Source organism: Volvox carteri (genome assembly GCF_000143455.1).
Source record: "Volvox carteri f. nagariensis unplaced genomic scaffold VOLCAscaffold_54, whole genome shotgun sequence".
Classification (NCBI taxonomy): Eukaryota; Viridiplantae; Chlorophyta; class Chlorophyceae; order Chlamydomonadales; family Volvocaceae; genus Volvox; species Volvox carteri.
The window spans coordinates 923,742-924,061 of record NW_003307597.1 but is presented as its reverse complement, the minus strand read 5'-3'; positions in this window follow the sequence as shown (position 1 = coordinate 924,061).

Genomic DNA, 320 nt, shown 5'->3' with positions numbered 1-320 from the left:
AGTTGCGGATAGCATCTTTCCATGACACAGTCAAACTGCTCGTGCTAAAGCAAGCTAACGCTGGAGTCGAACTTATACTTGGCGCGGATTGGCTTGTGTGCCGCAAAGTGCTTCCAAACACAGACGCTTACGCTCCACAGGTCGCCCACAGACAGTTGGACGCTCAAGCCTTCCTTTTGGTCTTCGGACAATAATGCTGAGGATCACCTTGATGGTATCACTATCATGAACTACGTCACCGCGACACTCTATGCGGCGACGACAGTTGACACGATGTCGGCTAAAGCAGCGGCACATAAAATAGCAAAAGGAGCACGTAG